This window comes from Cydia splendana, chromosome 12 (assembly GCF_910591565.1).
Source record: "Cydia splendana chromosome 12, ilCydSple1.2, whole genome shotgun sequence".
NCBI classification, from domain to species: domain Eukaryota; kingdom Metazoa; phylum Arthropoda; class Insecta; order Lepidoptera; family Tortricidae; genus Cydia; species Cydia splendana.
In genome coordinates, this window is record NC_085971.1 from 8,907,923 (window position 1) to 8,924,984 (window position 17,062).

A 17,062-nucleotide genomic window follows, 5' to 3' on the forward strand; every position below is an offset into this window, starting at 1 on the left:
TACAATAGCGAGGAAAAATTAGCATTTTTATTTTTAGTGGAGGGTAACATGCCCAGGGTTAAATAATGTACCTAGGTATTTTATTTCCGCATATATAATTATGCGCGTGCAATAGAGATAGCAACAGGCGGATCACTTTACGAAAATCTGTCTGGAAAGCGTCTCTGCTATAGGCTCACCATCCATCTTTCAAACAAAAAATCTGTACTTACTCGTAACTCTCAGGCAGTCCGAATCACTGCGTTATTGAAATTCTTGGCCACCCTACATGAAATTTTGATTTAGAATGAAAATTGATTACACTGAGCACGCGACGGTACAGGATGCACTGCCAGTCATCACTGTGTCGTCATGGATTCAATCAAACAATGCACGAATATACCACGGACCACACTGGAGTTCTGTTACTCTACTTTTCACCGTTTACGCCAAAGTAAAATAAATTAAATGAAATAAATTATGTGCCTCCAAAGTTAGGAAGTAACTTAAGAAATACCAAACCCCTGTTTTATAAATACGATTATTCTAAACATTTACAACACACAAACACCTAGGTACAGTTTATAAGTATAAACATTAGCGTCAGAAGATTCAGTACAACGAAACAAAGTTTGAGGCATTATATGCAGGCCGTGAATCGTGCTGCTTTTCTCTAAAGCATACCGCGTTCCGTTCTCTTTTTATAGGGCTGTCAAATTTGCGTGTAAAACTCTTCGCTCAGCAAACTAAATTCAAGGCATGGCCGCGTAAGAATATTTGCTTTCAGCAGCACAAGAGCCTAAATACACTCGGAAAGATTAGTAAATCACTGTCAATAAACACGTTCCTTAGGTAAATTATGATCTATACCCTATCTAAAATTCTAGACCCCCGCAAAATCACAATACACAATACTACCCTTCTATTCGCTCATAAATAAAATTTTGTTGCTAGTCACCTAAGTAAATGTACGTGTAGTGGTTATTACATTGATCTCACAAATGACTAAGGCCTATTTGTCAACCGACCCTTCCCCTAAAGTGGTTGCTTATAGCATTACCAAGTCCCTAAGGATCCAGTTAACCCAGGAATATATGGTATTTGTTAATCAAATAAATCCTTATAAAACCACAACACTTTTACGATTAGCAATAACTGAAGTTGACACACTTGCTACCTACATTTTATAAATAAATAGGTACCTATGTTAGGTATGCCTCTCTAACTCCTATCCCTTAATACAGGGGTCGCAAACTGTGCGCCGCGGCGCCCTGGTGCGCCGTATAGACAGCGGCGCCGTCAGGCAGTCCTCCTTACCATGTTACCTATCTATTTCAAATAGCCTAGCCAGGTTAGGGCGCCTAGATTAAGTTTTAAACTTGCAGGTGGGCCGCGGACTGAAAGAGGGGAATCTTATCTTAAATTCTAAACTCTCAATCAAGCAGCCTAGTATTGATACAAGCATCATAATTATGAATCATATCGCGAGTCCTTAAACTCAAGCGCAACAGTCACCGTACTGCATTAACGCCAAGAAAAGAAATAGATTGCTATCGAACTAGGGCGAAAATGTTAAAATATTAACACCGCACAGTGTTCATTACATTCCAAAAGAATTGTTTGAGTGTTGCCATGGCTACCGCCCGTCAACAAAGGGTCTGTGAAAGATGGTAACATGTAATCAGCAATATAAATGGGTGAAATGGGTATTTTATGGAGGCTCAGCCCGTGGCAGTCTAGCGAATTTTGTACTTTGCCGTGAATTAATTAAGTCAAATATTCTGCCGTGCTAAACATAGACATGCGCCATATTTGCTTCATAAATCACGTTTAGTTGTATACCTTGTGTTCGTACAATAACTTACAAAATTGAATGATTTTTCAATTGCAGACATGGTGCTTCGCTTTGTGTTGCAGTACTGTGTTATGCCACTATTTAGGTTGCGCGAAACAGTTAAAATTCTGAAATTATCGCAATAAAAACTTAGTTAAAAATATTTATGTTTTCGTCAATTTCACTGCAGGTTAGGTTTCATTAAATTTAATTTATGAAATGAGCCGGAATGAAATGAGTCATAACTACTGTAAACTGTACTTTTGTAAATTTGCGTTTAGAATGTAAATTGTAAAATTGCTTTTCACTGCCTATATAAGTATTCACGGTAGAACGCACCTGCCATGGGGCAATTACTGATTGAAACCGGAAGTAAAATATCGACTGACAGGTCCCCTGTTTGATTTAGATACATAGGGGGCCGTAAGGGCTAATGTACCTAGTTCCGGTTCCGGCATGAGTAGGTACAAACTTATATTAAATTGCTTGTCAGTGTTTTTACCTGCGACACTTCTGCCACGAGTATCTCATTAGAAATAATCCTAATTATAAAATGATTAAATGCAATTAACTAAACCGCAGCGGAATGACGAGGTCAACTGTACAAGTGTAGGTATAAAGGAGTCTGAATATAAAGCGAACTTTTTTATCCCCTGGCACAGAATTGCATAGAAGACCGACATCGCGCAGATTGCACTACATTTCTCATTTTTAAAAAAGCAAAACGCTCGCAGTAACATTTTTATAGCCACGTTGTAAACAAGTTGCTTTTGCCGCTTCAGTAAAAGGAATGGTTATATTATACCACAGCCTAAATCACCCTACATTATGATTTGCATCAATTTAGCAAAGGTTAAAGTCACAAAAACAGTCCTTTTTGTCCTTTGTAGGTTATAATTTAGATTTATTTAAGGATCTTAAGGTCGAGTTAAGACTCCTGGAAGGTTATTCCAAGCGCATAAGAGTAGTCGCACGAGTGGCCATACGTACAACCACAAAAGTATTAATACATTTTATTTACAGGTTTGAGATCAAGACACAGTGGTTAACCCAGGGACTCGAGCAACCAATCAGAATACACATCCTGAACCCGGAGGTTTGTGCCTTAATTACTATGGCAGCAAAGCTCCCTGGACCACCCAGGTCGCGTCGATGCGGTCATTAGTCTCTCTAATGTCTAATAAAAGGTATGCCCATTACATTTAATGGGGCCGTCAAAGTATTATTTAGAACAGGGGGTAGGAATTGAATGATTTTGTGTGACGTATGGTCGAAATAAGTATTAAAATCAGAAATAATTTAAATAGAGGTGCAGGAAACTTAAACTATTTGCTACATTAAACCTAATAGTTATTGCAGATATACAAAATAGGAGGCCTATTCAAATTGAGAAGTCCTTATAATATACAGGGTGGAAAGGCACGACGATCCTTTCCGGAAATGGGAGATAGTTTAGCCTAAGCTCTATATTTTCTCCATAGAAACTATGTTAATATGGGCAACCGTTTCTAAATTATGACCTTTTAAACATCCACGCAAAAAACTACTTTGTTCTAACCCTAACAGGTGACAGGGTCAATGAACTTACTTGTAAACAATCAGTATTCGACAGGAAATTATGCTAATTTGTTGCCATCTAACCATTTTTAGGTCTGCTTACAGCACGGTAAGAATCATTGCAGGATTTTCGCTTTCTTAGTGGTTCCACTTGTTCAATACTTGAATGAAATAGTTATGTTATTCCTTAATATTAATAATACTAACCACAACATTGTTTACAACGACAGTTCAAATGGTGACATTGACAACCACTCAAAAGTACGCAATCGTCTTATAAATATCTCTGGTTTCCTTGACTGATAAAAAGGTTTTAGTTTCTTAACACGTTTCACAAAATTATTTTCGAATAATTGGAAACTATTTAAAATAATAAAAAATTACATGTAGGTTGTGTTAGTTGCACCAAATGAACTTGCAAAAATGAAATACTAAGAATAAATCAAGAATAAATACTTCTTCAATACCAAACTAACAAACCTTCTTGCGTGGTAGGAAATAGACAAGACGTCTGATGTTTGAAATTAAATTTTCATTGAACTATACTTATTGAATGTCATATTCTTCAAATAAAAATGTTAGATGCTCGTGGCTATTTAAATTTGTGGGGCTGTGTAAAAGATATGGTGTACCAAACCAAACGGAATGTGAAACTGCGGACGAAATGAGACAAAGGCTAATTGGTGCTTTCTGCGGAGGATAAATGACGAAGAGCATACACTATATCGCATGTGCATCGACATACTCGGGTACGGGCTGCGGCGGCGTTGTAATACACGGAGGTACATTTGAACACCGTATGTGAAAAGAAGATAGTATTAAATATTGGAACAAAGTAATTATCTAAGAAAGTAATAAAATTGTTTGTAATATTTTTGCATGCATTTGATTTATTTGACATTTATGCGTCATTCATACATCATTGCGATACTGTCAACGATCGGAAAAAAGTGTAAAGTCCCGAGCTTTCCCGACGGAGATCCTTAATCTAGCCGTCATGTGCACATGCTATAGGGTTATCACCACAGTTAAAAAGTAGTATTTTTGCATTTTTTATTTTTTACTCAATTAACGATTCTTACCATTACCAATAGTCTCTGTATCACTTAAACGACCTAATACTTCCGGGAAGGATTGTCGTGCCTTTCCACCCTGTATATTAAAAATAAAGAATATATAAAACCAAAAATAAATTTTACTTAAATGAATGCGATCAAACTGACGTGTGTGGCTTTATTGTTATATTTACTTATATGTATATCTACATATATGTACGTAGTTGTACTATAGTTAGTGAATGATTTTCATCTGAAAGATGGTGATAATGTCCTCATTTATACCGAAATCTAATTATTAAAAAAATATAACCGAATGGTTGCCATATCACGTGCCGTCATTAAAACAAGTCGAATTATCCACCTGGTTACCCGGTAGCCGGCCGGATAAATTGACTTCCGCGCCCGTCTATACAATTACAGGCATGTTTTAACAAAAAACGCCCTTTAGCTGATGCGGGCTCATTTAATTATGCAGGAACTCTTTCTGAAGGATTATAGGTAAGTAATATACTCGTAAATTCTAGGTTCTGTTGTAGTTGTATAGGGCTATGAAAAAAATAACATTTTACATACAAACTCCAAAGGGCAAAAATATTTTTATATAATAAGGATAAATCATCCGCGATTGCATTGCGGGATTGGCGGGATCTTGCTCAGCACAGGGAGGATTGGAAAGGGAGAGCAGTGGGACACACACATAGGCTGATAAAAAAAGGATAAATTGAAGAAAGAAAACGAAGCAAGCTTTCATTATAATTGGCCCTTCCACCCTACTTTTTGCAATGTCAGAATATCTGCAATGAGTTCGTAAAACAAAGTTTTAATGGAACCGTGTAGAGCCAAGTTAAGTCACAAATCATTTTGTCTCTACTACCGCGAAAACCACAATCATAGCATTCATAGCTAGCTAGCGAGCCCACTCTTTTATTGGTCATTGGTGATAGGTATGTTTGACAACGAATGTGATAACAGGCCTAAGTATTTCAAGCTGAAATCAGTTGTAGACAGGATAACCAGTGTAAGCAAAGACTCGGTGTACTCATCCTTATTATAATACTGGGTTAGCAATCAGGCAAGTCAATATAAGTCAGCCATTCTCAAAGTGTGCTCCGCGGACCCCTAGGGCTCCGCAAAGCCTCATTGGCAATCCAGCGTTAGGAACTTACTTCGCGGTCTCTAACAACTGCGTGATTGTGGAGGACACTAACACTGGCTCGTTTGAGCGAATTGAGCCTCCGTTTCGCCAGAGTTCAGTAAGCATTTGGAAGAACAACCTTGCAATATAATGATAAAAGGGTTTATCCCGGCTCCAAGTCAATTAATAGCAAACTAGTTTTCCCTTAGCTCCGTTACGCCAGTGTCAAAATAACATGAGACTTCATTAATGTCAGTTTGTTTAAAATCCCTATAAATTACGGCCCCCAAGTTTTGCCAAAATAGCGTATCGGTAGTCATTTTAGCTTTCAGCACCGAAACATTAAAAAACTTACCCAGATATTAACCTAGCAGAACGGATATGCTGGTCGTATTTATCTACGTGACAGCGTAATAATGAAGGTACGTCATTTTAAATCGTGTGGTGTTAATAAGTGACACAAGACTTATTTTATCACGTGGATAAAGTCATCACGATTGATTTTTTAAAGTGTCAGCCCTACCCCTGTATATTTTATCGAAAGGGATAGAAATTTACGAAATCACGATTATTACAATTGTGTAATAGTATTTATTTATTTATCGTATGGCATACTTTACATGTCACTGCAGTATAAAATTAAAATAATAGTATAAGATATACATAGTTATATTGATGTAATTCAAAATTTTCCTGCATTAATCACTCTGAAACGTTAATGAATTGCCATTTCTCCTGTAAATCCCACGGATTTACGTCCTTTGCTAATCCCAACTTTGTCACACGAAGAAAACGTAATTTCCACTCGTTTTATCGAATGCCCTAAAGGGCCTAAAGAGCGCAATACATCAACGTCCGAGGCTAAGTCGTTCCATTCCATCCATAGACAAACTGCACAAATAGTTGAACACAATGCCTATTTTTGTTTTTAGGACATTGGACAAGATAAATGGCTGTTGACCTAATATACACGTACATCCAATTACAGAAAGGTCAGTATATATTAGGTACTTAACGCCCATGGCTATGGTGCTACGAGTATAACAATCATCTCATGATTGTTCTCATGACCGGTCGCAAATATGTTTATGACCTTCGTTTTGGTATTCAACATGGATCATATTTTCCATGGGTTGAACATAGCTGTATCTACACACAGACATGCTATGTTTTTTTTTTTTTTACTTATTATGATCATATTTATTCAAATTAAATTACATTAATTAAATTAATAAAAATTATTAAAAAAAATATAAAAATCAATGAACCGAGATATAACACAAATAATATATGAATTTAAATTATTTTTATGACAGGTAAAGAAATAATTAATTAACAATAATTGGTAATAATAAAAAAAACATTAAAACTAACTATGAATTAAAGATTTAAAAGCTAAACTAAAATTAAAATAAACCTACTTAAAAATTAAACTAATACTTATAATATTATATAAAAACTAAAATATACTAATAAAATAGATGAATATATAAAAACTTTTTACAAAAAAAAGCAAACCGACTTCAAAAAGGATGAAATAAAATATTATCCTTTTTGAAGTCTATGCGTTACCAACTGATATGTTTGAAGTCGGTGCCAAGCCAAATTTTGAAGCATACCATGATTTTGGTGCGATGGTGCGATAAGGATGTACCTACGTTGGATTGCCTTACACGACGACAATGAACATACTTTCTGTAGGTACAGTCGACGTTAAAAATATGTTTACACTTTTCGCCTTATAACAAAGGTGTAAGGTGCAAAAGTGTAAACATATCTTTGACGTCGATTGTATCTAAGAACACACCTCAGAACACACGATCAAACCTTCTTGGCGCAGTCTGTACCATGTTTGTCGGCACATTAGTGGAAATCCAATGCATTTTTTTTCCGTCGTATTTTTTAAAGAGCATTTCTTACTAATGCTCGAACAGTCTATAGCACGCAAGTGTGAGATTGGGACTGAGTAATTTCCCGTCCCTTATCCAGAGGACTACATTTCAAAATATAAAACAATTCAAGAAATTTACCTTCTTGCCAAATTTCACCTAAAGCGGTTCAGTTGTTTAGCCATGAAAAGGCGACAAAGAGGCAGACAGAATTACTTACACATTTGTAATAGTTATTAGTACAGTTCTAATGGGATTTATAGCCATAAAGCTGATTATTTTTGACTGGTATTGTTACTACTTGGCTTGGCACCGACTTCAAACATATCAGTTGGTAACGCATAGACTTCAAAAAGGATAATATTTTATTTCATCCTTTTTGAAGTCGGTTTGCTTTTTTTTGTAAAAAGTTTTTATTTTTCCATTTTTAGTTTTAACGCATTGTTAAGAGCGCGACGCATGAATGAAAAACAAGATCATGTTTAACACTAAATTCGTGTACCTATTTCTTTAATAAATATGTAATCTGGAATTTTCTCGAGTCCGTTTGGGAAATTATAATTCCTGTCACTTCTACACTAAATCCATCCTCCGCCCCGCCACTGACCCAATCCCTCAACGCCCCGATCACTCAACCTCACAGCGCATCAACCCCTGATCCAGGAACCCCTCGACCCTGAACCAGAAATTTTCTCGAGTCCGTCTAGGAAATTATAATTCCTGTCAACTAAATCCATCCGCCCGCCCCGCCACTGACCCAATCCCTCAGCCCCCCGATCACTCGACCTCACAGCACATCAACCCCTGATCCAGGAACCCCTCGATCCTGAACCAGCAACCCTTCAACCGCCATTCCCCGACCCCTTAATCCCTGACCCCTTAACTCCTAACCCTAATCCCCGATCAGCCTTACCAGCTTACCACGAGTTTGACATTGATATATTCGCTAGCATGTTTGTAACTTGCTTCCTATGCATCTCGCTCGTACTAACCTTAGTGTGAGCGAGATGCATAAAAAGTTACATTTAGATGCATAAGACGTTAGCGAATGTGTCAATGTCAAACTCGTGGTAAGGCTACAGTTGCAGTACATCAAATTGGTGGTTTTCGGAAGCAAATGCTCGAGTTACTTTAGAAAACCCCGAAATCACTTAACACGTGCCTTTAAAAATTGAGGAGTTCCCTCAATTCCTCATGGATTCCATCATCAGACCAGAACCAAAAATAATACGGAAACACCTTGGAGGTAACTTCTTCCAAACAAAAAAAGAATTACTCAAATCGGATCACAGGTGCCGGAGTAATCGCTGAACATACTTACATTTAAAGAAATCATCATCATTATCATCAAAATAATCATCATCATCAGGTCTACTTCATCAAATTGGTGGTTTTCGGGAGAAAATGCTCGAGTTGCTTAAGAAAACGCCCAAAACACCATGCATGTGCCTTTAAAAATTGAGGAGTTCCCTCAATTCCTCATGGATCCCATCATCAGAACAGAACCAAATTAAAATGGGACCAACTCGGAGGTAGCTCCTTTCAAACAAAAAAAGAATTACTCAAATCGGACTACGGATGTCGGAGTAATCGGTGAACGTACATAGAAAAAAAAAAAATAGCCACAACCGAATACAGAACCTCCTCCTTCTATGAAATTGAAGTCGGTTAAAAAAGAAGTTATAAAAAGAATACCCCTTCTAAAATTCCTTCGCTATGTCTATTTTATAGGAGCTATAAAAACTTTTTACAAAAAAAAGCAAACCGACTTCAAAAAGGATGAAATAAAATATTATCGTTTTTGAAGTCTATGCGTTACCAACTGATATGTTTGAAGTCGGTGCCAAGCCAAATTTTGAAGCATACCATGATTTTGGTGCGATTCGATAAGGATGTACCTACGTTGGATTGCCTTACACGGCGACAATGAACGTACTTTCTGTAGGTACAGTCGACGTTAAAAATACGTTTACACTTTTCGCCTTATTACAAAGGAGTAAGGTGCAAAAGTCTAAATATATCTTTGACGTCGATTGTATCTAAGAACACACCTCAGAACACACGATCAAACCTTCTTGGCGCAGTCTGTACCATGTTTGTCGGCACATTAGTGGAAATCCAATGCATTTTTTTTTCGTCGGTTTTTTTAAAGAGCATTTCTTACTAATGCTCGAACAGTCTATAGCACGCAAGTGTGAGATTGGGACTGAGTAATTTCCCGTCCCTTATCCAGAGGACTACATTTCAAAATATAAAACAATTTAAGAAATTTACCTTCTTGTCAAATTTCACCTAAAGCGGTTCAGTTGTTTAGCCATGAAAAGGCGACAAAGAGGCAGACAAAATTACTTACACATTTGTAATAGTTATTAGTGCAGTTCTAATGGGATTTATAGCTATAAAGCTGATTATTTTGACTGGTATTGTTACTACTTGGCTTGGCACCGACTTCAAACATATCAGTTGGTAACGCATAGACTTCAAAAAGGATAATATTTTATTTCATCCTTTTTGAAGTCGGTTTGCTTTTTTTTGTAAAAAGTTTTTATTTTTCCATTTTTAGTTTTAACGCATTGTTAAGAGCGCGACGCATGAATGAAAAACAAGATCATGTTTAACACTAAATTCGTGTACCTATTACTTTAATAAATATGTATGTAATCAGGAATTTTCTCGAGTCCGTCTGGGAAATTATAATTCCTGTCACTACTACACTAAATCCATCCTCCGCCTCGCCACTGGCCCAATCCCTCAACGCCCCGATCACTCAACCTCACAGCCCATCAACCCCTGATCCAGGAACCCCTCGACCCTGAACCAGGAATTGTCTCGAGTCCGTCTGGGAAATTATAATTCCTGTCAACTAAATCCATCCGCCCGCCCCGCCACTGACCCAATCCCTCAGCCCCCCGATCACTCAACCTCACAGCACATCAACCCCTGATCCAGGAACTCCTCGATCCTGAACCAGCAACCCTTCAACCGCCATTCCCCGACCCGTTAATCTCTGACCCCTTAACTCCTAACCCTAACCCCCGATCAGTAGCCTTACCAGCTTACCACGAGTTTGACATTGATATATTCGCTAGCATGTGTGTAACTTACTTCCTATGCATCTCGCTCGTACTAACCTTAGTGTGAGCGAGATACATAAAAAGTTACATTAAGATGCATAAGACGAATATGTCAATGTCAAACTCGTGGTAAGGCTACAGTTGCAGTACATCAAATTGGTGGTTTTCGGAAGCAAATGCTCGAGTTACTTTAGAAAACCCCGAAATCACTTAACACGTGCCTTTAAAAATTGAGGAGTTCCCTCAATTCCTCATGGATTCCATCATCAGACCAGAACCAAAAATAATACGGAAACACCTTGGAGGTAACTTCTTCCAAACAAAAAAATAATTACTCAAATCGGATCACAGGTGCCAGAGTAATCGCTGAACATATTTACATTTAAAGAAATCATCATCATTATCATCAAAATAATCATCATCATCAGGTCTACTTCATCAAATTAGTGGTTTTCGAGAGAAAATGCTCGAGTTACTTAAGAAAACGCCCAAAACACCATGCATGTGCCTTTAAAAATTGAGGAGTTCCCTCAATTCCTCATGGATCCCATCATCAGAACAGAACCAAATTAAAATGGGACCAACTCGAAGGTAGCTCCTTTCAAACAAAAAAAGAATTACTCAAATCGGACTACGGATGTCGGAGTAATCGGTGAACGTACATAGAAAAAAAAAAAAAAATAGCCACAACCGAATACAGAACCTCCTCCTTCTATGAAATTGAAGTCGGTTAAAAATTGTAAAGTATAACTCAGAGTTCTGAAGAACTAAAAAACGAGTAAAAAAAGAGTAAAGAGAATGCCGATTCTGATTCACCATTTGTTTGATCATGTTTTGATACGAACTTGACGATCAACTCACTCTGGGCTATAACCGCGAAAATCAAAGTTCTCATTTTACGGGCATCTTTCTCTGTCGCTCTAATTACGCCTTCATTGGAGTAAAAGAGAAAAATCCCCGCAATTTGCGAATTTCGGTTTTCGCTGTAGGCCCTCTGATTAGTATGCGCGAAATGCAATCCGAGCCGTGTCATAAGGCATCTCGCTCGCACTTATTGGGCGCGTGATGCCTAATGACAGTAATAACTAATTGCTGTCAGAACCAGCCTCCAGGCGTCGGCAAACCTCGGCTTGGGTACTACGATTACGGCTCTTCAAGCCCCCAAAAATAACACTAAGGGCCACTTGCACCATTCACTAACCCGGGGTTAACCGGTTAAACCTGGAGTTACCATGGTTACCAGTACAATTTGACACTGCGTTAACGGGTTAACTGATTAACCCCGGGTTAATGGGATGGTGCCAGTGGCGCTAAGGGTTATTAAATATCACTGTGACCGTTATTTGCGGCTCTTAGAGATTCATAGTGCGTCGATCCATTTGTTTACGACAACTGACTGTTGATGCTTATACAGTTTAGGGCAGGGGTGAACAAACTTTTGAGAAGAGCCAACCGCAGTGGAAATGCTAGTAAAGGCCCCACATGAGGTCCCTAGGAATTGCAAGAGTCTTTGAGCTATAAAGAGCATTTATAATGAACGTAGAGAAGGAGCCGGCAGCTTTTTAAAACATATTTCATAAAATAGGCAACATAATATGGCGCTTTTACATTGTAACCACCGACAGAATAAGCCCCACAACTTTATTTTATTTTTCATAAAGCCGCTAAAATAAAACACGCGGATATAAATAGAAACATTATCACTGAAACCCACCCCATCAGCTAATTGCTATCTTATCTCCAGAATGCATTTTTTTCCACTGCGTCGTGCAGCAGGTAAACATTCCGCGCACAAAGGAAATGTATGCCATTTCACAAAGCCAATGGAACGGAAAATAACTCTATTTCCGCCACAAAGTGGGAAAGCGTTGATATATGGAGTTCACAGCATGTAAAATCGAATGGAGTTGTACATTATTCTAATCATAGGTGCAATGAAAACGCGCTAGTACCTATTAAGCTTTGAAACCAAAAAGTTTAAAGTAATAACGCAACAGTTGGAAGATGTGTTTTAAAAAGTTTTTTTTGTACCATTGCGATTGTAAAAATGTAAGGTTATACTTATATTTAGGTTATAATTTGTCCTTTCTATTCCCGAAAGTTATATAGCAATAGTCCTGTTTAAGTTTTAGCTCATTAGCTAGGTATTATAGCCTTACGTGTTTTTTTCTGGATAGATAGTAGCATCGTAATCTATTAGTTTTCTTAAGGTCTTGTAACTACCTAGCATATTAAGTATTACCTTTATTTTAAAATATGAACAGAACAACAAAGTTTGAGTTACACAATCAAAGGAATTTTCTTCAACGTACACTTAATGATGAAGTTATCATCAAAATATCTACTATAATACGGCTTATATTATATTACTTTACCTGTTCTTTGTCTTTCTCCTAAGGATAACAAAGCTTGATTGACAGGCTGAAGATAAACACAATATTAATGGCGCCACCATAGATTGCGTAATTATTTTACCCCCAAGCTGAGTCACTCCATTCTATACGAAAAGAGAGTGATCGATAAGCAACCAGTAAATTTTATAAAACAAAGTAATAAGAGTTGTAGGCCGCCCGTACTGGAAGCGAGGACCTAACTATAAAAAAACGCAGATAATTCAAATTGAAACGCAGGCTTTCACATAACGCGCATGCTTAAGGCCTGTGCACACACTGCACATCGGCTTGCGTGTGCGTGACGTGCACTGATTTTTCTCTAAACTGCCCTTAAATGGGTAACTATACTCTGTATCTTTAGGTATTTAAATAAAATTAAACAATTTGTACATTTTCGGGTAGTTATAACATTTATTGGTTAACCAACCATCTGACCAGTCACTGAATGACCTGACTTTAACCTACATTATTTGATCATGTAATGTTTTCATTTACCCTCAAATAGCTCCTTAAGCCAGTTGAGGGTAAATGAAAATGTTTACTTTTATTTAAATACCTAAAGATACAGACTATAGAATAGGCAAAGTGGAACCTGTCACTAAACACGAACACATATTCAAATTATTTAAAATACCTATTACTTCTTAAGCGACACAAACTCCTGAATCAAGATACCTATTTGCCATCGATCCGTTTTTCTCTTTTTTCTCCAAAACAAATAGACATCTTCAACGTAGATTTATCTAAATGTTATGAAAGAAAATACCAAGCAAATCACAATTTGACGATCCATTACTTTATTGTTTCTACTCGGAAATAACTCACGCGGCGCGGTAGCGAATCTGGCACAACCGCGGTTTCAAACGCAAACCCACCTGTGCTGCGGCATGGTATTTCGAATCCCCCATCGAGTTGATTCGCCTTGTATCGTACCGAAGTCGAATCGCTGCGAATATCGCGCGAATGCAGCCGAAAGGCGATCTTTACTCGCTCGCTCCAGCCCGTTCTCGTAGTCTTGTCACTTCAACTTCAGTCCGGAGGTGTCCGCGGGCGGGGCGGCACGTACGGCGTGCGTGGTCGTCGCGCCACTCGACATTGCATTGTTTTTACTATGCACATCATTGTTTAAAACCGTTCTTATCAAATCAATACGATTTAGGAGTGATATAACACGGCCTACGCTTCGTTTAAAGCGAGATAACGACAAGTGTTCGAACAAATCAGTGACAATAAAGCATTTTATCTACAGCTACTTGCTGGTGGCTTATTGACATGTGAAATTCATAATCGGCCCATTCATAGGAGGAATCGGTCCGAGAGTTTGTTATTGGATTTTTACTCGTGTAAGTGATCTTTGTGGTGAAGCAAAGGATGCAAATCAATAATCGAGTGGAAACCCAGCTGCGAACCGAGAGCTCGTGCTGTGCGGTTTAATACTCACTTGCATATTGCTTGCCACTGGATCTGGATATTGTCGACAGTTTAACCTACGTAAGTTTTCTCATAATAAATTACTGCTTTTCTAATCTACTGTGAACCTTATCAGCAGCACACAAGAACTGTCAAGAAACGTCCCAATGTAGAAACGTTGCACAATTCCTTATCTGACCTAATCTATTACATGTAACAGGTCCGGCGTGACATTTGATATGAAGCGCAAGGCGAGAGAACAAAGGAGAAACATCCATTCTGGGGTTATATTTGTAAACAAAAGGAACTGGAAAAGTCAAGATTCAACAACTGAAAACTTCGCTGTCGAATTATCTAGGTACTGTTCTGTCAATGTTTTGCGAACTGTTGTTGGTGAACATAAAAACTCGCCCAATGTCAATGCAAAAAAACCAAGCGTGCTAAGTATATGGGTGATTGCCAGTTACTTGCACTGTAATTTGTTCAAATCGAATGATTACGTGACATGGGATGACACTACAAGAGTTCTAAGAATTCGGAACATGGGCGCCAATATTTTGTTGTGGTGTCAAGAGCAAGACCAAAAATTTATGTCACTGCCATTTGAAACCCAATCGATTTGAAGAATGAAAACAAATCGGCACAACAAATAACACGTTGTAAGCCAATCAGCATTCAATCGCCACACTAATCCTTGGCAGTGTCGTCACAAGGGATTATCTTAATTGATATTAGCTGGTTGACCTGCATTCGCTGGCAGAACTACTGAACTTTTCAAGAACAGAATTGTGAAATTTCGAAATAAATATTATACCTTTTCGGTCAATTTTACACAATCACAGTAAGTTCTGCCATAAGGCTTGCCAAAAACCATCCAAGTTTTGGCAATTTATTTAACACCGATGAAATGGCCAGATAGTGTGGGCTAATTAGGAGCTTCCTAGCAACACAATATCTAGATTTATGGCAAGTTTACGTTGAAAAGATCGATTAAACAGCGAGACGTCCAGAAAAAAATTGAATTCGCTTGTTTTGAAGTAGGCAAACCCTTATTTCAAGTCAGGTCAGAACAGTAGCAATCGCGGGATTACCTGCGCGGACGACCTCGGACCGCTTTTGTAACTCCAACAATGGCAGTGGAACTGGGAACGCAGGTACATGCGGATTGCACGCCATTATCCATCTCATGTGTTTTGATACGGATCTATTATGCAGCCACCGTAAAGTTTTGAGGGGGATCAAGATACAAGAGGTTAAATACATACTTACGCCACGATAAAAGATACGTACTGTACTGCAGGCCTATTATGGATAGCTTTATCCACGTGACAAAATATCCATCACTTTTAACAGAGCGCGATTGAAAGTGACGGATACCGTTTTATCACGCTGTTACGTAGACAAGAACGACCATCATAACCGTACTGGACATTCGTTTCTGAAACCCAGGGAAGAATCCGAAGAATTTGTAGAATAAGGTGATTAAAATTCAGGGAGCTCACTTTTTGACTCGAGATTTAAATTATAAAATTTATTGGAGCTCTCTCTTTCTCTCTCTACCCGTACGGTATCAATATAATATTAAGAATATAATTCTGTCCCTCCCTCAGCATAGGTATTAAAAAAATCCTTTTCTTAAAATCTGGTTGCGCAGCTGCGTATCTCAAAGGGCAGGCAAGTCAAACAACCAGTTTTAAACCTGGCCACCATATGCTGACTGGCAAAACACCTTTACTCATTGCGATTTTGTAAAGAAACCTGATGTACTTAGCCAGTACAGTAAGTACCCAGAGAAATATAACGAAGAAATAAAATCGAAACATACGATAGACGTTAGAATGATACCCCACCACCTCCGCATTTCTGTGACTAAGTAACTCAAATACGAAACGAAAGCAGTATCAATAACTAAGATTTTATGATGTTGACTAGCAATAAATTATCGCTCTTACTTGACAGGCGATTACTTTCTTCGCTCTATCTGAGAATCATTCGCGATAGGCGCTCCAACGCTTCATTGTTTTTTTTTCTGCGATCTATCAGATCATAGCAGCTACACTTTCTATACGAGGTACTTACTTGTGGTTCGAAAACTTACCTGTTCATATACACTTGAGGCTAAAATTGATCTTCTCGTATTCTTATAAATGCCCTTGTCTGTCATCTTCTGTACAAAACAGTCTGCCGATTTTTGCGGGGGAGGGGCACGTCAAATGTATGCATCAGGGCAGGCCATGTCAAATAAAAGCGTCGTCAATCCATACAAAAGTTTGCACAATTGTGCAAGATTTTCGGCAGAGTGGTAGGCTCTTAAAGGCTACTCCTGTTATTCAATGCGCTAATACTAGATACCAACATTACCAATTAAGGCAATATTCTAGGAACACGAACTCCTCCTGTCTCTCCCTGAATTGCTCAGTAGGTAATACTCAAATAACTGTCATATCAATAGTATAATCTAGATATACTCAGTTGTGCCACCTTTTCTTTATTCTATATCGAGCGAGATCGCCATCTGGCCTGGCTCAGAGTTGATTAATTTTGGCTTTGGCTGGAACTTCTGACAGCGCGGTTTAAATGTAGTGATGATCCGTTTATCCTGTCTCCGATATGGTCACCCGTCTATCATGATATATCTCCTCGATGTCAGTTCGTACATTCCCTTTATTCACAGACGGCTCAAGCTCACAATGGCTTCGGCTGTACCTTATGGTTGCGATTGCCTAATAAAAT

The 17,062-nt window shown here is 38.2% G+C and overlaps 1 protein-coding gene across 1 annotated transcript in view; it reads left to right on the top strand.

The window, feature by feature from the left end:
* The first annotated feature begins 13,951 nt into the window (after window positions 1–13,951).
* Window positions 13,952–17,062, top strand: part of LOC134795420 (ADP-ribosylation factor-like protein 4C) — a 70,319-nt gene continuing 67,208 nt past the window's right edge. Inside the window, exon 1 of the mRNA XM_063767259.1 lies at window positions 13,952–14,410. The gene's annotated coding sequence lies outside the window, so the exon portion shown is untranslated. The remainder of the gene's footprint in view (window positions 14,411–17,062) is intronic.